This window comes from Capra hircus, chromosome 9 (genome assembly GCF_001704415.2).
Source record: "Capra hircus breed San Clemente chromosome 9, ASM170441v1, whole genome shotgun sequence".
In the NCBI taxonomy this organism is placed as follows: domain Eukaryota; kingdom Metazoa; phylum Chordata; class Mammalia; order Artiodactyla; family Bovidae; genus Capra; species Capra hircus.
In genome coordinates this window covers 67,330,022-67,353,898 of record NC_030816.1, presented here as the reverse complement: position 1 = coordinate 67,353,898, position 23,877 = coordinate 67,330,022, and the positions used below count along the sequence as shown (strand labels likewise).

The 23,877-nt window shown below is 39.7% G+C and overlaps 1 protein-coding gene and 1 non-coding gene across 4 annotated transcripts in view; both read left to right on the top strand.

Moving 5' to 3' along the window:
* Positions 1–23,877, top strand: part of HIVEP2 (human immunodeficiency virus type I enhancer binding protein 2) — a 216,657-nt gene that overhangs the window by 101,839 nt on the left and 90,941 nt on the right. For all 3 annotated transcript variants that reach the window (XM_018053281.1, XM_018053282.1, XM_018053283.1), the window contains exon 3: positions 19,423–19,535. The gene's annotated coding sequence lies outside the window, so the exon portion shown is untranslated. The remainder of the gene's footprint in view (positions 1–19,422; positions 19,536–23,877) is intronic.
* On the top strand, positions 17,281–17,353 carry TRNAC-GCA. The gene has a single exon. It is a non-coding gene; the product is annotated as a tRNA-Cys (tRNA).

The window sequence follows — 23,877 nt, the reverse complement described above, 5'->3', positions numbered from 1 at the left end:
AAAGATAGGAATGCTTTTCCTTTTGGACAAGAAACATCCAGTGGAAAAGATGGTGACTCCAAGACTTGAAAGGGTCTTCCAATTCTGATAATCATATAGGCTTTTTTCACTTTCCCTCTAAATTTGTCATACATATTAATATGTTATACTGTGGTAAATCTATGCAACTAGAGTATAAGAATGGTGGCCAATGACATCTCTGGGAAAGTTTCTAAACATCTATACTGGTGCTTTTCAAATTGGATTCAGGGTTACTGGGAACATATGGAAGTTTAATATATATATATAGTTGTGGTGGATTTGACATGTGTCAGTTTTAATCACCCCTAAATTTGAGGCTTCAGATCATGACAGGAGGGGTGCTTAGATTCCAAATTTTAAATACTGTGCATTTAGGAAAGAGTTGCCTTACTCCTGGAGAAGGAAATGGCAACCTACTCCAGTATTCTTGTCTGTAGAATTCCATGGACAGAGGAGCCTGGCGGGGTATAGTCCATGGGGTTGCAAAGAGTTGGACATGACTGAGCAACTCTCACTCACTCACTGCCTTATTCCAATACTATTACATAGTGTCTTGATTGCATGGCATGCCTTTTGTTAGGGATTTACCGGCAACAATCTGTTTTCAGTGTCTTTCCATCACTAGCCACTGAGTTCCTTGAGGACAAGAATCATGGCTTTGGGAGGACACAGTTTTTTGTTGAATGAAAAATTGAATAAATGAGGGGGAAAAATTCATTATGAACATTTTATAAGAAAAGCATAGTGCTTTTCCTAATAGAAAAATAAAATATAGACATTTTCCAATAATGAAGTTACAACAAAATTGAAAAGAATGTCATGCTGTGACATTTTGTTTCCTTTTTAGAGATTTTGGCTTTTCTTTAAGAACAAAGAAATACTGTATTTTCTAGAAAAGGAGAGCATGGCAGGCCCTCCAAAATTAATCTAGTGGAACATGGGCATAAAAAGTCCTTTATACCCATCAATTTTAGCCATACTTTATAGTAATAAACACTTTTTAGTGCCAAAGTAAATTAGGACAATGATCTGGGTAAAAGAATACTCTTAAGCTGTATAAGAAAGATTTGGATTTTGTTGCCAAATTTAGAGTAATGACCTTCATTCTGTACCTGAAAGCATTTCCATCATTGTCATATGTAGACCTGGTTGACCCACCTGAAACTCTGGTGATCATGTGATTCCGTAGTCCCAACATAGATAGTGAATAATTAGGAATGGTTCAATATATTAAACTTTTTTTGGTTTGGCACTTATGATCCATTTGCCAGATCAAAATCATAAGTGGAACTGAAAATTGAGTGCAAGTAACTACACGGTGGGCTTCCCTGGCAGCTCAGACGGTTAGGAATCCACCTGCAATGTAGGAGACCTGGGTTTGATCCCTGGATAGGGAAGATCCCCTGGAGAAGGGAATGGCAACCCACTCCAGTATTTTTCCCTAGAGAATCTCCAGGGACAGAGGAGCCTTATAGGATATAATCCATGGGATTGCAAAGAGTCAGATGCAACTGAGCAACTGAGTGCACACACACACACACACACACGCACACACACACACACACACACACAATTACAAGGTACTTGGATTTCTTCAACTGGAGAAACTTTTTATATTGCCACTATATATATCTTTTCAAGAGCGTACGTTTAGAGTCAGACTCCCTAGATTAAAAAGGCATTTTCATTATTTACTATGAGGCCACGGACAAATTTCTTAAACTTTTGGATCCTTAAGCCGTCTTTGAGGGAGGCAATAATGGTACCTGCCTCATGAAAAATTTAATGAGGAAATACACATGAATCACTTAGTACACTGATGGGATGCAAGGACTCAGTAAATGTTGACATAAAATGTTCATATCATTCTATGTGATGATTGTTTCAAACTCCATTACTCTTTCTAGATCCCAATCTAGATCTAGAGCCCAAACTTTTAAGTTTCTTTGTTATGAAAGTCTGACTCTAAACAGAGTCTAAGCTGCCAAAACTGTCTGCTCCTTCTTGTAAAGAAATAAAGTAACGCTCAGTGTATGTCTGTGCTTCCATGTGAAAGAACCACAGTCCTAAATCTTGCCAGACTGAGGGCAGGTGGATCCCAGTCTTTGCTGGGAGGCTAAATCCTATTATCAGGCCTTATTTATTTCAGGCCTGATAAAGATGCTTCCTCTGGGTGATTTTTTTTTTTCTCATCTCTTATTTAAAACATAAAGACTGGGGGAGTTGGAAAGCTATAAATTAAACTTATAAAAGAAGTACAAAAGCACTTCTATTATTTTTATGTTTCCCAGAAACTGACTTATAAGTCATTTCCAAAGTTCTAAAGAAACTTTTTTCCCTGACTTTTTTATCACATGAATGAAACTGGGTGTTCAATTACAGTCATGCCACAACACAAGTCATCACATGGACACTACTGTTTTTTACCTTGGTATAAATTCTCATTTACTCTCTTCAGGATTTCTTGGTCATGTAGTAACTTTCAGAGTGAGGACTGACCCCTGAGGGACATAACATCAGCCTAAGCAGGATGAGTTAGTCATGAGATGCTAGGAGTATGGGATGTCAGTGGACCCTTGAGGGGACCCTTTCCTGGGAATTTGGAATCCTAAAACTGCCAGGTTTAGGAATTAGCTCCTTTTTGTCATGACCAATTTCTTTCATCTTGCGTTCTTTAAATATGGTTTTGATATTTCCCAGTGGAAGCTGGAATTATTGCATGGAGTTAAAATCTGTTTTAAAATAAGGGATTTAAGTGGATATCCAATCTGTAAAGTTTTGTTCAGCTTGAAAAATCCTATGACCAAAGTTTACCCTTGCCTTTTAGTGGTTTTACTTTTTAAACATCTCCAGTTCAGTTCAGCTCAGTTGCTCAGTGGTGTCCGTCTCTTTGCAGCCCCATGAATCGCAGTGCACCAGGCCTCCCTGTCCATCACCAACTCCCAGAGTTCACTGAAACTCATGTCCATCGAGTCGGTGATGCCATCCAGCTGTCTCATCCTCTGTCATCCCCTTCTCCTCCTGCCCCCAATCCCTCCCAACATCAGAGTCTTTTCCAATGGGTCAACTCTTCACATGAGATGGTCAAAGTATTGGGAGTTTCAGCTTTAGCATCATTCCTTCCAATGAACACCCAGGACTGATCTCCTTTAGAATGGACTGGTTACATCTCCTTGCGGTCCAAGGGACTCTCAAGAGTCTTCTCCAACACCACAGTTCAAACACATCAATTCTTCAGTGCTCAGCTTTCTTCACAGTCCAACTCTCACATCCATACATGACCGCTGGAAAAACCATAGCCTTGACTAGATGGACCTTTGTTGGCAAAGTAATGTCTCTGCCTTTGAATATGCTATCTAGGTTGGTCATAACTTTCCTTCCAAGGAGTAAGTGTCTTTTAATTTTATGCTGCAGTCACCATCTGCAGTGGTCTTGGAGCCCCCCAAAATAAAGTCTGACACTGTTTCCACTGTTTCCCCAACTATGTGCCATGAAGTGATGGGACCAGATGCCATGATCTTCGTTTTCTGAATGTTGAGTTTTAAGCCAACTTTTTCACTCTCCTCTTTCACTTTCATCAAGAGGCTTTTTAGTTCCTCTTCACTTTCTGCCATAAGGGTGGTGTCATCTGCATATCTGAGGTATTGATATTTCTCCCGGCAATCTTGATTCCAGCTTGTCCTTCTTCCAGCCGAGCGTTTCTCATAATGTACTCTGCATATAAGTTAAATAAGCAGGGTGACAATATACAGCCTTGATGTACTCCTTTTCCTATTTGGAACCCATCTGTTGTTCCATGTCCAGTTCTAACTGTTGCTTCCTGACCTGCAAACAGGTTTCTCAAGAGGCAGGTCAGGTGGTCTGGGATTCCCAGTTTTGTGTAATTTCTTACTGATTTCTTTTGGTTCCCCAAAATATTGTAAGTCATTAATTAATTGTTGAAAATTTGAAATTTTACTTTCCCACAGTCAAGTTTTAACTGTCACTCCACTATGGCTAAAGTGTAATTCAGTAAAATCTTGTTAGAACACTTTTTTCTTTTCAGGGCTATGGCTTTTAAATAGATCCCCCAACTTGAGAGATTAAGCATGTTCAAATATTTTACATTTGGGACGTGAACAAACAAGCAAACTGAAATCGATAATCCTAATGGATTTTCTACCTCCCAAGTTACCTATCTCTCAACTGCATCACAGTTTTGACTACCTACTTTAGAAAGGAATCTCAGTAACCTCTTAATTTTGAAATTCAGTGAAATCTTTGACTTATTTGTTCTATTATTTTATTTGTATTTGGCACTGTTTGTCATTTAATTGTTTCTCCACTTGGCTCTGTGATGCTGGTGACCTGGTGCCCACCTCTGTCCTCAGCCCCTTCCCTACTCCCCAGTCTCTGTGGCTCTCCCCAGAGTACAGCCCCTAGGCCTCCTGTGTCTATAGCTTCCCAAATCATTGACAAGGCCCATTGCTTCATATTACCCTAGATACCGATGATGCTAGTGGTCTTCCAAACTGAGTTTCAGCTCCCATATTCTTGTGGGTTTTATATCTATATGTCCTGCTGTCTGCTTGGACATGTTTGTCTGAAAATTTTTTTCTTCTCTCTGGCCACTCCGTGTGGCATGTGGGATCTTAGTTCCCTGACCAGAGATCACACCTGCGCCCCTTGCATTGGAAGCGTGGGATCTTAACCACTGGGCTACCAAGAAAGTCCCTATCTGAATATTCCTAAGGCACCTCAAAACCTCAAACCTAGTTTGTTCTAAAACCAAATATACTGTTTTCTCCCAAACCTGGTTTTCTGTTTGTCTGCCTGACAAGCTTCTGCTATTACGCCAGGCCATTTCAAGTGTCTTCACTCTCAGCCCTTCTTTGACTGCTGTGCCTCACTCTCCTGTGGGTGCTGTTGTAACCTGGACTATGGCACTTTCCCTCCTACCTGCACACCAGGTATTTGTTGAGGTCAGAAAACACATGTTTGGACCTTTGGATGTAGCACAGTGCCTGGTATGTGACAGCTACTGAGAAAATGGTTGCTGAGTATGTTACCAGGTGACAGAAACTGCAAATTATAAATACTGAAATAGGAAACAGTTTTAATTTCACCAGGCAGAATAGTTTGCAAGTGGCTGGATATTAAAAAGACATTTGCTTATAGTTTTATAGAAAATGAAGCCTTGTTGATTAGCTGTGGTTCCTAGAACTAAAAGAAGAGAAGAGAAGCCTTTATTTCTTTCCTAGACTCATGGTCAACCAGGTATTTGGACTTGGCTTGAATGGAGACTCATTCATAGAGTCCTGGTAGCAGGTATAGTTTTTTGAGTGGGTTTTCCAGCTATTTCAAAAGGCTTCTGAATGAACAGTGCAGAACTCAACTGTCTGCCTGGAGAACATTTAGGTGTAATTGTTTCCTAGATGCACTTCCTCTCCACTCACTCTTCACTCCTAACTGGAGCTATGTGGGTCAGGCTATGGGGATGATATGTAGGCTTCTGTTTACTTAGGCAGAAGTAGTGAAAAATCATGATTTAATTTACAGAGTGATGACCCCTGCTGGTTTCCCTGGTGGCTCAACGGTGAAGAATCTGCCTACAATGCAGGAAACTCGGTTCCATCCCTGGGTCGGGAAGATCCCTTGGAGGAGTAAATGGCAACCCCCTCCAGTATTCTTGCCTGGGGAATCCCATGGACAGAGGAGCCTGGCGGTTATATCCATGTGGTTGCAAAAGAGTTTGACACGACTTAGCAACTAAACAACAACAACAGCGACCCTGCTGTGTCCTCCTTCTTTCCCCTCATACACACAGATAAGATTGTGTATCTGGGTGTGCTAGTCATACCCATTTAAAATCATCTCTAAATACACTAATAGTATCCTTTGGTACCAGTAGCTTTATCACATTGCCTTGAAGGAGTATTTAAAAAAAAAAAGTTGCTATTGGAATCTTTATATTATTGGGATCAGCTTCTCTCTAAATGGGACAGGTATTCATGGGTTAATCCATGTTAATTTTAAAACTAAGAGGTCCTAGCATTGAAGACTCATCTCTGACTGTCCTGTATTTAAGATTAAGTTCTCTGCACTCTGATATTGGACCACTGCAGAATTATGTTATGTAACTATTTCCCTTTTGGCATTCATAAAAACAAGAAATATGTCTCCAGGGGTCATCCCACATTCAGCAAAAAATTTAAATACATGAATAAAAATTCCATCAGGCTTCATAAATACTTCACATAGATTTGTCTTTTTGTTGTCTTTTGTAGCTTTATAACTGGTTTGGTAGTCTTTTATGAGGAACAACAAACAAAACATCCTGTTTTTATAATATCCAGCACAAATCCCAGTGGAATTATTACAGAAATAGCTAAGGTTCTTCCTATATCAGTTAGCAGTTTTTAAAAAATCTCCGTTATTTAATGTTTCTCTTCGAAGTCTTAGAAGTGTAACTAAAACAAAATTGCTTTGTGTCCTCAGGCACCCAAGTCTTGCTAAGTGTTAATTGTCCAGGGTTTGTATATTGAGTTCCAAGATAATAGAAGGGAACCACTGCATCCCAATGGTGACCATTTTAAATTGCAAATATTTGTAAAACTCTCTTGGTTGTTTTTTTTTCCCCCTTCCATTTCACAGTTTCATCTTTTTTTGAAATGCCTCAGGATTAAGTTGAAGGGTTTGCTTCTGTTCAAATAAGTTAAAATTGAATAGGGTTGTACTATGGCTTTAGGACTGGTAAAAGAGCCAGAGCGATGATTCAGAAGCTGAAAATAGCTCTACATTTTATGCAATCAAGTAAAACTCTGTACCTTGGCCTTCCCCACACCGGATGAGCAAGGAGTTGGAAGTTATTCCACCCCCAGCATGCCACTAGGGGTGACTCGCTGGGCCCTGACGAACTACCGCCTTAGTGGAGCATGTGTGGCTGGAAGGATCACCCTGATGTACAGGGTGGATTAGGGTTGAGTGACCTCAACTCATATTCATTTCCTCTGGAGGAACGCTCACAAGGCCCTCTCTGTTCTAAGGAGAATTTATTCAGTGCAGGTTCTCACGGAGACACCCAGTCACTGGTTGGCCCATAGGTGCCATGTTCCCTTGTGATGCTTGCTTCCTTGAAAAGGCTTTGGTTCGTTCACAGCATCTATCCTGGTCCTGAGGAATCACATTTTAAGATTACAGAAGGGAGAGTAATGGATTGATTTTTCTTTACTCCCTTCTAGAGTTTTCTTTCTTTCTTTATTTTCTGTATGTTTTTATGCAGAAATCTATGCAGTAAAGTGAGGAGGAGAGAAGATAATTCCTGAATGAACTCCCATTTTTGTTGAGTGTGTGTGCATGCATGCTAAGTCACTTCAGTCATGTCTGACTCTTTGTGACCCCATGGACTGTAGCCCACCAGGCTCCTCTGTCCATGGGATTCTCCAGGCAATAATTCTGGAGTGGGTTGCCAGGCCCTCCACCAGGGGAATCTTCCTGACCCAGGGATTGAACCCAAGTCTCTGATGTCTCCTGCATTAGCAGGCAGATTCTTTACCACTGAGCCACCAGGGAGCAAGTTGGGTCAACTTTTCTGGGTAGAACATTCTAGGACCGAGAGCTGAGTCATCTTTGTGACAGAGTTCAAAGCCTCAACGTAAGTTCTCCTTCTTGTTACTTAAAATGAGACTCTATGCTGTGTCCTGTCAAATAAATAAAACTGTCAGGTTATAATTAACATGTGGTGCTCCTCTAATTAAACGGAATTGATGGGAAATATCTGGGAGGATATTAGCAATGGAACAGTGATGTTTGCATTTCAATGATCTTAATTACCCCTTAGACTTAATGCCCTGTTACGATGGATGGGAGAACGTCACATCTCACTTAGCCCTATTGTTTTAGACAGTGGCTGCAAGCTGAAAAGGACCAGAGTGCATTAACTTGCATTGTGGTGTCTGCTTTTGCAGACAGAAGGTTTGGGAATGTATATTCTTTCCTTTTTCTCCCTTTCTTTTTTTTTGTTTTTTTCTTCAAAGGAAATTAAATCACATCCCTGACAGGAGAGGGTAAAATCTCTGAGCAGACCTCCCCGGTGCTTAGAATTCACAGACTCTATCCTGTCCCAGTTTGCTATTATCCTAAGGCAACACACTCCCCTGCTGCTCTCTGCGTCTTTGGCTGCTCGCCAGCCTCCCAGGGCCTCCAGCTTTGATGTAAGGAGCAGGCTGTCCTCAGGCCAGGCTGTTGTTGCTGCCCCGGCCTGGGCTTCATGCACCCACAGTGCCAGGAGGGACGACCTGTCTCACAGTACACATTTCGACAGCCCAAGTCATCATCAGGGCTCTCTAAGTCTCCCGAGGCAGAGGGAACTGCCTTTGTGTTGCCCCAAGTGGCTGCCCCCAGCCGCTCAGCTGGGCTCTGCCTCTGCCGGTTCTTGGTACCCGTCCTTGGGGGAGGGCCTCTCTGCCCGCCCAGGGGAAGACACCAGCTCTGCCAGGTCGGCTGTCAGTCTGCAGGGCCTCCTTGGCAGGGCTCAGGGGAACCGACCCGACGAGTTGAACAGCCTCCTCTGGGGACTGTGCGTCGACCTTCATTTGATCTAGGCCTGGCAGCCTGGTTAGTGAGGACATCAGTTCTGGCTTGGGAAATCTTTCACCAAACCTTTTTCCACAGTGGTTGCAGGCTTGTAGTTAAAAGTCTGTGCTGCTGTAAAGTTAACTCTTAAAACTGCTGATAAATATGGGTGGGTGTTTCTAAAAGTAGGTGGATGCATAAACACAGAGCATTGTAGAGAGAGATATGAGAGAAGAAAACGTGGGGCTATGTCTTATGACTAAGCAAAAGGCCAGATCCAAACCAGAGGGCGGGGGATAGGGAAGAGAGAGAAGGAGAGGGAGAGGATATGTCTCACTGAGGAACTGTCTTCAGAAGGGCCAGTTCGATTCAAAGAGAAATGGTCTCACAAAACTGAAAGCAGACCATGTCTTGTGGTTTAGAGGACATGGTGCCTTGCACAGGGTCTTCATGGTATTAATAACCGCATCTCCCAAAGTGTGTGTGGGGGGGATTTCTTTTATTCTAGTCAAATGCATTCCCCAAATAAACCTCATCGCCAGCCATTATTTATTGGTTTGTAATAAGTTTTGTCCTGTCCCAAGTACTTTTGTTTGTTTTCATAAATTCTTCTTCTAATGAGAATGTATTACATTTTCAGCAGCCAAGTATGAAAAAGATTGTTAGCCCTTTTTTTTTTTTTTTTTTTTTGCAATAGATGGGGAGTGCTGCTTTCACGATCCCTGACCTAGTTAGGGGAGGACACCTGAAAGGGTTCAGAATAGAAAGAGGAAGAGATTTGTAGAGGATAAACCTCGTGATCTTATTAGGGCATGTCCGTTTGCCTTCTACTTACTGTTTTGCAGCCATTCACAGTGAACAGTCTCATAGTAATCTCTACTTTTTGTCATTATGAGTGTATGCCTATGTGGGTTAGGTTGGGGGAGTAGGTAACCACTGGTGCATCCTGAATGTGTGTGTGCGTGTGTGTGCGCGCGCGCATGCTCAGTTGTTCAGTCCTGTCTGACTCTTTGCGACCCTGTGGACTGTAGCCCACCAGGTCCTTGCGATTCTCCAGCAAGAATACTGGATTGAGTTGCCATGCCCTCCTCCAGGGCATCTTCCTGATCCAGGAAGCAAATCCAGTAGTGATGAATGTATCTTATCATGTTCGAGTTTACAGACTTTGAACTTGGAGAGTTTTGCCATAATCCATTACCTAAATTTCATCTTCGAGCAAGCACAGGGAAGTTTTACAGGACAGAAACAGAAGGCACAGTCAGTCAGTTCAGTTCAGTTGCTCAGTCATGTCCGACTCTTTGCGACCCCATGAACCGCAGCAAGCCAGACCTCCCTGTCCATCACCAACTCCTGGAGTCCATCCAAACCCATGTCCATTGAGTCAGTGATGCAATCCAACCATCTCATTCTCTGTCATCCCCTTCTCCTCCTGCCTTCAATCTTTCCCAGCATCAGGGTCTTTTCAAATGAGTCAGCTCTTCATGTCAAGTGCCCAAAGTACTGGAGTTTCAGCTTCAACATCAGTCCTTCTAATGAACACCCAGGACTGATCTCCTTTAGGATGGACTAGTTGGATCTCCTTGTAGTCCAAGGGACTGTCAAGAGTCTTCTCCAACACCACAGCTCAAAAGCATCAATTCTTCGGCGCTCAGCCTTCTTCACAGTCCAACTCTCACATCCATACATCACCACTGGAAAAACCATCGCCTTGACTAGACGGATCTTTGTTGGCAAAGTAATGTCTCTGTTTTTTAATATGCTATCTAGGTTGGTCATAACTTTCTTTCAAGGTGTAACCATCTTTTAATTTCATGGCTACAATCACCATCTACAGTGATTTTGGAGCCCCCCAAAATAAAGTCTGACATTGTTTCCACTGTTTCCCCATCTATTTGACATGAAGTGATGGGACCACCTCGTGCGAAGAGTTGACTCATTGGAAAAGACTCTGATGCTGGGAGGGATTGGGGGCAGGAGGAGAAGGGGACGACAGAGGATGAGATGGCTGGATGGCATCACCTACTCGATGGATGCGAGTCTGAGTGAACTCCAGGAGTTGGTGATGGACAGGGAGGCCTGGTGTGCTCCGATTCATGGGGTCGCAAAGAGTTGGACACAACTGAGTGACTGAACTGAACTGTACTGATGGGACCAGATGCCATGATCTTAGTTTTCTGAATGTTGAGCTTTAAGCCAACTTTTGCACTCTCCTCTTTCAGTAGTTGTAATTAAACCACAGTCATGGCTTTTAATGTTCACATGAAGTGTAGTATTTGCAAGTAGCCCACATATCTTTTCTTACTCTTTATGATAAGGTGATAAGGCTGAAGGGCTTCCCATCCTGCTAGTGGTAAAGAACCTGCTTGCCAATGCAGGAAACGTAAGAGATGCAGGTTCGATCCCTAGGTTGGGAATATCCCCTGGAGGAGGGCTTGGCAACTCATGCCAGTATTCTTGCCTAGAGAATCCCATGGACAGAAGAGCCTGGCAGGTTGCAGTCCATAGCATTGCAGAGAGTCGGACTCAACTGAAGTGACTTAGCGTGCACACACGATAAGGTTGATAGTGCTGAAGACAGAGCTGGAACTTGATGAGAGTGTTGGCCTGCCTTGAGACTAAAACACACTGTTTATCTTTCAAATGCGTTCTTCCCTCCTGCAGCTTAGAGGTACCCTCGTCTCCCTATAATTTTCTTCAGTAAAAAAAGTTTAAAGTTCGAATTTCCATGTTTATATTGACCTTTGTAATCCTCTGTTCCTTTCCTGTTGGATCAATGTATCTGACCTACTGGGGGGATTGGTGAGATTTTTTTGAAAAAACCCGAAGCCCTCAGATATAATTAATTAATAATTTCATTCTGTTTCTGGATATGTTTTCTTCCCATTGTCAGCCAGTGTGGGAGAAAAAGGAAGAATATTGCTGGAAGTGGGGGTGTTGTGTGGGTATGTGCCATCCAAAAGTATCTTCTAGGAGAAAAAAGTGTTTATTTTTATAATAAAAGTAGACTCTGAATAACAGGAAACACTCTGAATAACAAAATTATTAATTCTATTACAGTGAAAAGTTCTATCCTAATGCTGTTAAAATCATTCATTATTAAAGACATAGATTAATCAGAGGCATACATTACATAAATATGTGTTTAGCCACTCAGTCGTGTCCGACTCTTTGTGACCCCATGGACGATAGCCCACCAGGCGCCTCTGTCCATGGACTTCTCCAGGCAAGAATACTGGAGTGGGTTGCCATTCCCTTCTCCCGGGGATCCTTCCAACCCAGTGATCAAACCCGGGTCTCCTGCCTTTCAGTCAGATTCTTTACCATGTGAGCTACCAAGGAAGCCCAAATATATATACAGAAATGGGACCTTTGTGCTACCAGGCTTACCCCTATCAAATGTCATTAATGACACATGGTATTGTCAATGAAGAAAATTTAAGATTAAAGCAAGATTTCCTGTTGCTTTACTGTCCCAAAACAGCATTGTAAGTCCCAAGTGTTCACATTTTAAACAAAAGTCAGAAGTTCCCTAAACTTGGTTGAAAATGAATTCTGGTTAAAATTTCTAATGATGATATTTACAACTGGAAAGCAAGGGATGTAGTTTTCTCTTATTGTACCTCCAGGCACGTAGCTCCCTTCTAGAACGTCCTTTTCTGATCCCCGGCTCTTTCTCTATCCAAATCCTCCCAACTGCAGGCTCGACCAAGTCTACCTGGCTCTTTGAAACCCCTTGCCATTATTCCAGCCCTGTCTGATCTCTTCCTGTTTTCAGTTCCTATTATTCTAGAATCATTACCACACTCTTTAGCATTTATCACTTAATTTTTAAAAAAATTGTTTCTTATGGTTTCTTATAGAACTCCCCTGGTGGTTCAGACGGTAGAGCGTCTGCCTACAGTGTGGGAGACCTGGGTTCAATCCCTGGGTCCGGAAGATCCCCTGGAGAAGGAAATGGCAACCCACTCCAGTACTCTTGCCTGGAAAATCCCATGGACAGAGGAGTCCATGGGGTGGCAAAGAGTCAGATACGACTGAGCAACTTCACTTTCTTTCTTATGGGTTAGCTTAGGGCTAATCATATACACTTGGTTATCACCTCTAACATGTAACCCATTGTTAGGTGCCTTGCAAACATTTGTAGTTGTTGATTATTATTTCTGTTGTCTGGCCGTCAGTAAGCCATTGTGATTGACTAGAACCTTGCTTCTTAAAGTATAGACCTCAGGCAAGTATATCAGTATCTCCTGGGAACTTTAAGAAAGTTGGACCCCACACAGAACTGTAGAATCAGGGTCTGCATTTTAACAAACTCCCCTGGTGGCTCATATGCACCATAAAGTTTTCATAGCCCTGTTGAAGAAGGTCCCTCTTCCTGGGTGTGGCAGCGACCCCCATGGTCCTTCAGCTAACTTTCCCTTTCTGTCACTGTTGTATTTAGGTATCTGGTTGTAACTGAATAGAAACTGCACACTCTTGCTGTAACAACGAGGTTGTAAATATGGTCTTTGCATGGACACTGTACCATTTAAAAGTGGCTGACGGGCTCCGTTTACGTGTTCAGGACTGTGTTTGTGTTCTGATTCCAGGCAGATGCTAGATCCAAATCTTTAAAATTCCTTTAAAGGACCTCTTTTAAAATTCTCAAACTGAGGAGCAAGAAGTATGACTTCCTTTTCCTTAGTTACCTTTTTTTTTTTTTTTCCCTACTTTGCACTTGAAGTGCTTACACCCACTCAGCTTGCTATTTTGAACTCTGGGAAAGAAAATTTGTGGGCATCTTGCAGTCTTTCAGGAAACAAGGCTCAGATTAAATATTTGCCACATTTTCTACGTGTTTTTTCTTCAGGAAAGTGGAGAAGAACATCATTCATGCTTTCACTCAATTTGACACAAAGTGTGACTTTCTAAGTGTGGATGGAAAATAGCTTCTGTCCTTATTTGCCTACCTTCACAAGATGAATGTTTCTGCCTTCTCCCCTCCCATTCCTTCTGTATGTCCTTCTCCTTTTTCACCATAGTATCTACAGTTCTGGATTTCATAAAATACAAGACTTTTAAAGAAGATTTAGGTTCGTTAAATCAAGGAAGATAATGTGCGGATTTAATTATGATGTATTAATATAACAACGTGTGGATTATTCTCAGTCAAGTTTACATTTAAAATATTTTATTTAATTTAAGTCATTTACATTTCCCTGGTTTTTTTCTCTCTCTCTCTTTTAATCCAAACCTATTTCACAGAGAACAGAAATCAGAGATATTGGTCAAGATAGAGGGAGAAGAGGAGGGTATTTGGTAACCTCAGTCATTCAGCTTCATTTTAAATGAACTCAGGGCTTTGTCCTGTAAATATACTAAGAAAGTAAAGTGGTTGCTGGAGCTGTTATTTTGTGGTGCTTGTCTCATTTACAGACAGGTTATTTTCATTTTTGTTGAGACAATTAAGATGTTTTAAGATAGGACTTAAAATACTTGTCTTGTATTTCATCAGTATTCACCTACATGTACAGGGTATTATTCAGGGCACTTTGTGAGAAATTAATGCAGCTTAGTAGCTGCACTTGAGAATGAAATATTTCCAAGCAAGTGAAGTGGAAATGAGGAAAGACACAGCAGGAAAAGACATGTAAATGCTTACTCAATATAAAGGTTGAAAGGTAGTAGAGAGGTGCATATCATATACTATGTTTTTTTCCACGTGAGAAAACAAAATATTGAACAGATGTTTATATTTGTGATTCAACACAATTCTTTTCAGACTGTTAATGAGAATTGTTTGGGTATGGCTGAATATAGAGGGTAGAAAATGCACTTAATCAAAGAATATAATCTGGGAAAATAGGTGAGGATTTCTCAAGTATACGTGTTCACACAAGGAAATATCAAGTAATATTTGAAAAAAGAGACTATGGAATAGAATCTAGGCCTACTGTATATTCAAACATACTATGAAACAGTAACAATAATTAAAATTACCTAATGCACACACACACAAGTTCATGTAATAATGAACATGACAACTATATTACTCAGTACCAATCACATAACACTTGCTAGGTCTGAACAAATATTCCCTTTTAAATATGTAGGTCAAGGTAGCAGATTGAGGAAGCCAGAAACGAACCCATAATAATACAATCTATACATAAAATATAACACACCAAGCTTAGTAAGCAGGATTATGGGAGCCTGAGATTTGTCAAAAATCTTTGAATATATACCTCACACTGAGAATCCAAATACACGCCAGACATATTAACTGGTGAATATCCAACAATAAAATTATAGGACAATTTGTAGACAATTAATGTATTTATTATATTGAAGACCATTTAAATTCATAAAAAACATATAACTTAAAAATAGTAAAATTATATGAATAGAATTATATTAAATTTTAAATTAAAGTTGAAATAAATTATCTTAAAATATGAGATTAATTATGATTTCCATTAAAATAGAAAAGTAACTCTGAAATGCCATTTTATATTAAATAAGTCAAAAAAATTAATCACATGCCATGGTGAGGAAGTTTGGTGAAAGTAGAATGCTCATATGTTGCTGGTGACTTTATAGGTCATTTCAATCTCTTCACATCCATAAGGCTTTTTTATGAAGGCCATAAAATATTCATACCCTTTGATTTAACAATTGTATTTTTGTTAATGTTTTAAGGAAAACATTGTGTTTCTAGTGTTAAAAGTAAATGAGATATATGTATGGCTGAGTCCCTTCACTGTCACCTGAAACTATCACAGCATCATTAATGGACTATAACCCAATAAAAAATGTTTTTTAACATTTAATAAAATTTTAAAAAAGCAAATGAGAATATTTGAAATACTCCCACATATAGGAACGATTAAGGAAATGGCTAAATAAGTATGTAAACCCTATGGACTATGATGTCATGTCCAACTCGATAGACATGAGTTTGAGCAAGATCCAGTGATGGACAGGGAAGCCTCGTGTGCTGCAGTCCGTGGGGTCACAAAGAGTGAGTCACGACTGAGCGACTGAACATTATATGGCTGATGAAAATGTGAACTTTGTGACTTATGTGGAAATATATAATGTGTTTATGAAATGTTAAATGAAAAGATAGAATGCGTAATTATGCATGGGATGCATGAGATGTTATGAGAGCATCTTTGTGAAAATATGCTTTGTTGTTATGTTTAGTTGCTAAGTCCTGTTCAATTCTTTTGGGACCCGATGGACGGTAAGCCTGCCAGGCTCCTCTGTCCATGGGATTTCCCAGACAAGAATACTGAAGTGGGTTGCATGGGGGCAAATAAATACTAGATAAAATTTTTTTAAATGAATATGATTGTGTTTGCGTGGTAGGATTAAGGGTGCTTCTCTGGTTAAAAACGTCTTCAATGTTATGTTATTTACAAGGAAAAATAATATTTATGACCCAGTAAGGCAGCTGTGCTAATAGCTGGCTGTTAGGACACTGCTTTCTAAATGTTATTTTGGAGCTCTGCCAAAATATGCCCAAATATCTTGGGTATGTAAGAGTCTCAAGGTATTCTCAGTCTCTTTATTCTTCTTGGCCTGTTTTTTATTAAGTTTTCAAAGAAGTAGTTTGACTATAACTATGCTCAAGAGGGTAGTGTGACACCTGTGGTATTTGTGGGCCTGTTCTCACTCACTTTGCACCCATTATCTTCTCTTCCTAAATTGAGAAGTGTCTTTAATGTCGTTGGTCCTCAGTAAGCTCCTGGTCAAGATTATTGAACTTTTGCTTACGGAAAGCAAAGAAGCTCTGTGATGTAAAGGGGAAAATGGTGGAAGAGTAGTCAGGAGACCTCCCTAGCGGCTGTGGCCCAGGACAAGTGTCTGCAACCTTCTGGGCCTCAGCCTCATCCTCAGTGCAAGGAGGAATCTCCATGACCACTAATCCATAGTACAGAGCTATGAAGACATTACAGTTCACAAACTTACTCCAAGGTACCCTTCATTCTCTTCAAGGGTAGTTTCCATGCTCCCGAGAGAGTAATTTACTGTGTTCACTGTGGCAACAGCTTGGACAGCTGAAGTGTTCTTAGAGTAGCCTTGTCAATTCAGGGAGCATGGTTCCTGTGTATTACATGGGGAACCATTCAGCCAGAGAAAGTCACTCTAATCCAGCATTGTAGATATATGGATTTATTATGTTAAAATGACTAACACTAGGCCAATTGGTGACAAGTACAATCAAATATTAGCTAATGATAAATTACTCTATTGTTTAGACCACATACTTGACAGAAATACAAAGTTCAAATGTATTTAGATTTTCTGATGGAGCCCAAATACCACTGACTGAGGTGGGGTGGTTTTTTATTTTTGGTCTTGTTTTCCTTTTTTCCTAGTGTGGTAAGGCAGGCAATAAAAACAAAATGAATGTAAGGAGGTGGGGATTCAACTGCTTTCATCAGGTTACAAAATTATTGTAGACAGGTACTACTGCATGGTGTAAGAATTATAGGGAATCAACCATCATCTCTCAGTTGTTAGTCATTTCTAAGGAAATGAACATTTCTAGGGAATGTTGTATAGTGGTTTGCAAACATGGTGCTCACTTGTTACACAGGCAACATATCTATACCTTCTGTGTAAATTACGGCAATCATTTAACTAAATCATCCATACATAAAATTAATATATTTTGTACTTACTGCTTTTGAAGCTTGGTAGGGAGCACTTCGTAGGGATTCCCTGGTGGCTCAGATGGTAAAAGCATCTGCCTGCAATGCAGGAGACCCGGGTTCGATCCCCGGGTCGGGAAGGTCCCTTGGAGAAGGAAATGGCAACCCACTCCAGTACTCTTGCCTAGAAAATTCCATGGATGGAGGAGCCTGGTGGGCTACAGTTCATGGGGTCGCAAAGAGTCGGACACGACCGAGCGACTTCACTTTCACTTTAGGGAGCACTCATGCTGAAAAATTCCTAAATAATTCGAAATCACTGACCACTCAGGTAGTCCTAGTTATTTTGAAACTAGAGCATACTTGCTATATTGTGAACGAAAAACCTAAATAAGATTCTGGCTTGGTGGCCAACCATGAAATGATGCCAGAAGTGAAGCAAGAAATATGAATACATAATTTAAGAAAACAATATTTCGTCTAAATAATGAACAGAGCGATGGTAGATCTAGACACTTGTACAGGTCAGTTTCACATTATACATTGAAGCGTCGATGAGGAAAGGATTCTTAGGATCTTCAAGTCGTTCTGCATCATGATGGGCAGTACCCTGGATTTTTCCTAGAAAGTGGCTAACCCAAACAGTTTGATAGCACAAAACCATCGTGTAAGCACCCAGAGGTGATAGGAAGCTAGTGACTGAACATTGTTTGAAAGCACCTTTGTATAACTAACTCTTTCATAAAGGGCCTGGAAAAGTGCCAAAAACATATGTCACAGCTCTTAGATACTCAATGTGAAAGTTATGTGCATTGTACCATTTTGCGTTTCATTGTTTAGGTACTTTAAACCTAAACAATGTAATGGTCTAGTGTAATTAAAATAACCAAACTATTTGACATTTGTCTTGTCGTAGTTATGACAAGAACCCTAGAATAATAATTAAGACTATTTATCACCATTAATGAGGACCATATCCAGATGAGTTTCCTAGATAACTATTTGTTGAATAGTAGCAAGACTAGCATCTAGACATTGGTTGTCTTGGACGTGAAAACATATTTCCCATGGCTACTGGGGATTTCTACTTAGTATTATTATTACTATTTGTCTTCTCCATTAGTAGGAACAATTTTGTTTTGTTTTGTTGGAGCATCTACCTTCAAATAGTGGGTAACAAATCTATTTAAACCTTTTTTTTTAAAATATATAACTGAGGTAGCTCAATTTTTCTGTTAACAATATGTGTAGTGGGATTTGGGGAGTGACAGTATGTGGTTAATTCCAAATTGCATTATAAAAATTATATATTTATGACCTTGCAATAGGTTTTTAACTTGCACTGGAATATAGTTGTGTCTTATGTCCTAGAACTTTAAAGTTACTTAATCTACCCTGGGAGGACCTGATTTGGAAGTAGCTAGAAGCTGTCCAATTTTCTCACTCTTCTGCTCAGCCTCCCAGATTCCCATTTATCTTAGGTTCTCGTCAGTTGAGATATAGCTTTGCCTTCTGTCAAACTTTCTCTTGAAGCTAAGATAGCAAGTTAATATTTGAGCTTCAGAAAATACACATCTATGGGTAAGATGAATAGAATTAGCTGATATTACTTATGAACCATAATTAAGCTGTTTATGGGTCTTTAGTAAACACTTTCTGTGGGAGACAGGGTGTAACAGTCTAAGAATGATTTGGAAATTTATGCTAGTGAATTCTCCCAAATGATCTATCTGGGTATTCATTTATATTCCTCAAGACAGATTGCCTATAACTAGGACTTACCTGCTATAAAAACTGCAATCTCCACATTTTCATTGCATCAGTAAATTAATAAGAATCAATGAATAGAATTCCAGAGTAGTCAGTTACATCTTTTACTCATCTCTAATTTTACATACATATCCTAACTGACATTATATAGTCATCACTTCCGTGTGCCAATCAGTACTGAAAATAAACGCTTCTGCTCTCACACATTGTTATTTTATTGCTTTTTCTGTGCCTGAACATTCTTTTTATTTTCAAACTGGAAATTTTAATCTAGTTGCCAGATGCTTTTGTTGTTTTACAGTTTTAAGTAGCACAGTAACTTAGATATATAATAATAATAATCTTGCTTTGATTTCCATGTTACTAATATATAGATCATATAATGCTCCTCTGGTTTAAATGCTATCCTTTGTTGTGTTTTTTTCTCTTTCCTCAATAGGTGGAGTCTTTGAATTTTTTAAAAGACAACAGTAATCGGATCTACTTGAAAAATTAAGTGAATTGATTTGTTTGGAACACTCTTTGACCAATTCTTTAACATTTAGCCACTGGGTAAGTTGAGTCAAGTACTTTCTATGTGGTTTGATTTCAAAATTATTGGAATGATCTCTCAACCCAGATATTAAGCTTTATGTGAAATTTTGACACTCATAATTTGAGGCCCTCAAAACCTGTGAAAGATGTCTAGGATGCTATCTAAATGAACTTCACCACGTCAGCAGAACCAACCTGATGAGAAAGATGGGAAGATTAGAACATGTTGTCATTTATAGTTTGAAACCAGATCCTTTTATTTTCTGTTCTAATGATTATTTGCTTGTTGTAATCTAAGGTAATGTGCGAATATCAGATTTTACTTTTAGTGAGATATTATGTACTATATAGTATCAGATTCAAATCTAAGGTGTCAGGCAGCAGTCCCCAACCCGTTTGGCACCAGGGACTGATTTGGTGGAAGACAGTGTTTCCACAGACTGAGGGCAGGGGATGGTGGTTTCAGGATGCTTCAAGAGCAGGAGGGTTTGAGCTCCTGTGAGAATTCAGTACTGCTGCTGATCTGACAGGGTGCAGGGCTCAGGCAGTGATGCGAGTGATGGGGAGCAGCTGTAAATACAGGTGAAGCTTCGCTCGCCTGCCTGCCCTCCACACTCCTCCTGCTGTGTGGCCCCGGGGGTGAGGGGAGGGTGGTTGGGGTCCCCTGCTAAAAGGAACATTTTCCCGACCCAGGGATTGAGCCTGTGTCCTCTGCACTGGTAGGCAGATTCTTTACTACTGCACCACCTGGGAAGACCCTGAGTAAATCAGTAACTCTCCTTATTCTCATTTTGCAGAAGGCTTGGTTTCAGTGATAAGAATAGCAATCTGAAGGACTTGCTTAATCCAGCTTCCTTGTTGCGCTGTGTTACTTCAGAATGCTCTTAAGGTACAGAATTCTTAACCAGGAAGAATTTAGGCTTTTAGCAAATTTGGGGGCTGCCAAGCCAAAATTTAGTGGGAACAGGACTTTGGTTACTGTTAAGATGTCAGTATAGTAAAGCCTGCTCTGTCAAACAGATTTTTAAAGTCAGAAATCTAAACAATACTGATTTTAGGGTTTGCTAATTTTTGTTTTAACCAGGCAAATGCTTACTCTTTATACAGTAACAGAAAAGGTGGAAAAAATTTTGTATTCCTAGTCCAGGTCACAAGATTTGAGTTTCTGAAACTCTATGTTTTATTCATGATTCTAAATTGTGCAGCTTGTTACTTAATTTTCCTCTGGATAAACTGAAGGTATTTAAAAATCTGATGAATGATGGTAAATGAGAAGAACGTGTCTAACCATTCAGGGAACAGACTTCAAAACCAAACTAACAGTGTCTGCTTTACCTGTGGGCATCTTCAGACGTGATGGGTCAGGTGGTTTTTCAGGGATACTGTTGAATATGGTTTATGCATTGCTAACAGTTGCTTTAGCTTTGTCTAGAATAATCTTCCTTTGGCAACTTCCCTGGAACTTGATTTGTTTGTATAGCTTTTGAGCATCCAGTGAGTGCAGAGATGTTAAGTTCATGGACCCAAGATTCATCTGTGACCAAATTTTTACTGTTATGGGCACATGGTACTTTTGGGAAATTTTTTAGTGTAACTCAGTGGACATGAATTTGAGCAAACTCTGGGAGATTGTGGAGGACAGGGTAGCCTAGTGTACTGCCATTCATGGGGTCACAAAGAGTCGGACACAATTTAGTCACTGAACAACAACGGAGCAGATGAAAAACCCATCAGGAAGAGAAATGGTAAAGAAGTTTCAAAAGCAAAACCTTAATTTCTTCAGTAGCCATAATGGAAGATGAAAATTGATACTCTGAACTACTCACTTAAATGTCTTTGTCTGCCACATTTCATTTTCCATCTGCTCACAAGGATTGATTTATACAGTTATTCCCAAAGTACCCCAGAGTATAACGGTTAAATTTGGTTGGTGGGACCTAATTTAAATTATGTTTAGGAAACTGTTCTGTAAGTGCCTCGTGAGAATGGATGTTGGCCTTCCTGCTTATCTCACTGTGAATTCTGAGCACCTTTGGTTATGTCAGATCTTTGGTTAAGTCAGTCACTGCGTTTTAAAATAATTTTTCTTTTGAGTTACACAAAGGCACAACTTAATTCGTAAGGTTACATGAGGATTAAACTCTTGGCAGGTGGTAGAGACTCAGTAACTAGTAGTAATAATAACAATGGTGATTCACGGTTAAGTCACAATCATGGTTTAAACGTAACAGTAATTGTACTTTATTAATCACATGACTGATTCTTTAGCATGTCATTGTGGACATAGCTCATAGAGATGAGTACTTCTTCTCCGTTAAACCAAATACTTGTTGAAATACTCCATAAAAACAAATACTTGTTTTGATAAGAAACACATCATATGAAACCAGTCAGCTTTTTTCATGCTGTATATGACATTATCAGCAAGCTGTCAATCACTTTATCTGTGAGCCTGGTCTTCTCCATTGACTCAAGCAAGGATTTTTTTTTTTTTTCCAAATAAAAAATTTTTTAAATGTGTCCATTTTCCCCCCACTCAAAACTGCTAGTGATAGAAAACAGGATAAATAAAAAGGGAGAGTTTGTATGATAAAATTTTACATGATAAAAAAAGAAAACTGTCATCATTAGGATGGTCTTCTTTTTATGGTATTTTTTGTAAAAAGATAATAAATACAAATTACTTTATAATAATGTAACTTTTTATGTCCTGCCATTGTCCTTCAGGTAGCCAGTGCTTTTGACTGATCTTGACCTTATTCATTTTCAGGTACTAGTAGCTGGACTATATAGACCTTTAAATCAGGTGCGCAGAGTTATATGCTCTCATTGCATTGAATGCAATTATTTCAGAATTATGTAAGTAGTATGTCTTCTTTAAGCTGAGGAAAGATAAGACGGAGGGTGAAAATTATTAGCATTCACTGAATATGTTCTGCAGAGTCAGGTTTTTTGCTATAGCTGCTTCATCCTGAAAAGTAAGAATAAAGGATTCTATATTCATTTGAGGAAATCGGATTTCAGAGAAGTAATTAATTTGATGAGAATTCTACAGTTATAATAGTAATTTTAAGAGTCAAAAGTTATCAAAATCTTACTTTGAATTAGAAAATCCAAACTATGTAATTCTATTTCCTGTAGAAATTGCTGTATTTTCTGATTTCCCCAGATTCAGTTTTCATCCATCCATCTGCTCCTTTATATGTTTTTAAGTTATTTTTGTCATTACTTATACCAATATGGAAAATAAAATGGAAGATTTTTTAATCCATTTTATTTAGACACATTTTTCCTGGTGGCTCAGATGGTAAAGAATCTGCCTGCAATGCAGGAGACATGGGTTCGATCCCTGCATTGGAATGATCCTTTGGAGTAGGAAATGGCAACCCATGCCAGTATTCTTGCCTGGAAAATTCCACTGGACAGAGGAGCCAGGTTGGCTACAGTCGATGGGGTCGCAGAGAGTCGTACATGACTGAGCATGCATGCATATGCATAAAGATTTGATGAGGTTTCAAGTAAGGTTTGTGCTCTGTTCTCTATGGTTTGATACAGCTTTTCCTGCTGTTACATATAATTCGGAGCAAACCTTATGAACTTCAATGTGTTGTGGCCTTCAAAATATTTACTTTAAATGGAGCCATTTTTATAGATTTTTCAGATGCCTACAGTTCTTCTGTTGGGTCCTTTATGTTTTAAGTTAGCTGAAGAGAGTTTTACTAAACCGATATGAAACCTATGGACCTATAAACTCTTCCACAGACTGTGGTTTGTTTGGTCATTACAGTCTGTGTGAGTGGAGCTCATTACTGTTAGCTTCTCGGGCTACAGAATTTCACTTTTTCAAAATTATTTTTTAACCTCTTGTATAAAATTTCAATCTTCCTGCTTTGTTTTTCAAGCACATCATTGGACTATGCCTAGATTCATTCATACATTCAGTCCCTTACCCTACATTTATTCATCATCAGCAAGATTAATTAAACCAGTAGTCTGAGCAGAGCACATTTTGTTCCTAGAACATTCTGTAGCCATTTGAAAAACTGACTGAGGGTTGATATTCTATCCTTTCACAGTACTCCCTCCTGCCTCTCCTTTCTGCCCCTTCCTTTAGCTTGCAGTGTAGGATGGCTGTGTGTGGCAGGACCCCTTCTCTTGTATTGGCCACGGAGAACCTGCACAATGGAACTCAGTAGTCATATGCCTTGTTTCTAGGATAACCTGAATAATTACTTGTGTAATGCTTTACAGTTTTCCAGTGGCTTCCACGTTGGATGATCTCACTTAAATCAAGAACTATTGTGTGGCTACTACTTACATTTAATTTTGTGTGTGAGGAAACGGAGGCTCTGGGGGTTAC